Source organism: Odontomachus brunneus, unplaced genomic scaffold (assembly GCF_010583005.1).
Source record: "Odontomachus brunneus isolate Ranch 3 - 2012 unplaced genomic scaffold, Obru_v1 Obru_scaffold_317, whole genome shotgun sequence".
Lineage (NCBI taxonomy): Eukaryota > Metazoa > Arthropoda > Insecta > Hymenoptera > Formicidae > Odontomachus > Odontomachus brunneus.
The window spans coordinates 174973-175714 of NW_022639767.1; positions in this window are offsets into that span (position 1 = coordinate 174973).

The following is a 742-nucleotide window of genomic DNA, read 5'->3' on the forward strand; positions in this document are numbered from 1 at the left end:
CCCGTTTGAAGTGGCACAAGACATGTTGAAAACTACTCTTAACCGCGTCGTAGTGCTGTGCTCGCGGAGCACTGGATGGTGAAAGTATATGTACAGCTTCCGTGAGACAGGGTGTGGCCTATTTTTCGGTGGTGGGGGTAAAAGCTGGCGCCAGTGTGTCAGGGGTGGGGGAAGGGGGTCCAGGGGTTAGATTGGGGTGAGTCGAGAGTGGGGAGGATCCCGAAATAGAATAGTGGGGGAATTTTGCAGATTTGGTGGAGGAGGGTAATATGTGGAATAAAAAATTATTAATATTGGAAGTTGGGGCGGACGATGTGTCGCCCTCGCTGTAAATCGGGTGGGATTATTTAGGGTGATTTATGTATATTATTTTATTACTTTTTATTGCATCGTTTCTTACGGCGTATAAACTTCGTCTCTTGCGGCATGAGCGTTGTCTGGAAGTTCCGAGTCTCGACTGATGAGTGAGTCGAGAAGGAGTAGGTAACGATGGGAGGGAGGGAGGGAGGGAGGGAGAGAGAGAGAGAGAGAGAGAGAGAGAGAGCAGTTTGGACAGCTATGGTTATGCGATGTTTGGTCTCGACTCCTTTGATTCTTACGTTGAGCCAAGAGGGGAAGGGAAGGAAGAGTATTATTCACGCGTGCGTCAGCATCGTGGAAATTTCTGGAGTTTATCGAAGAATATAGGTATGGATAAAAGAAGGAGACGTTTTTGAGGAAAAGAAAAGAAATAAACATGTTA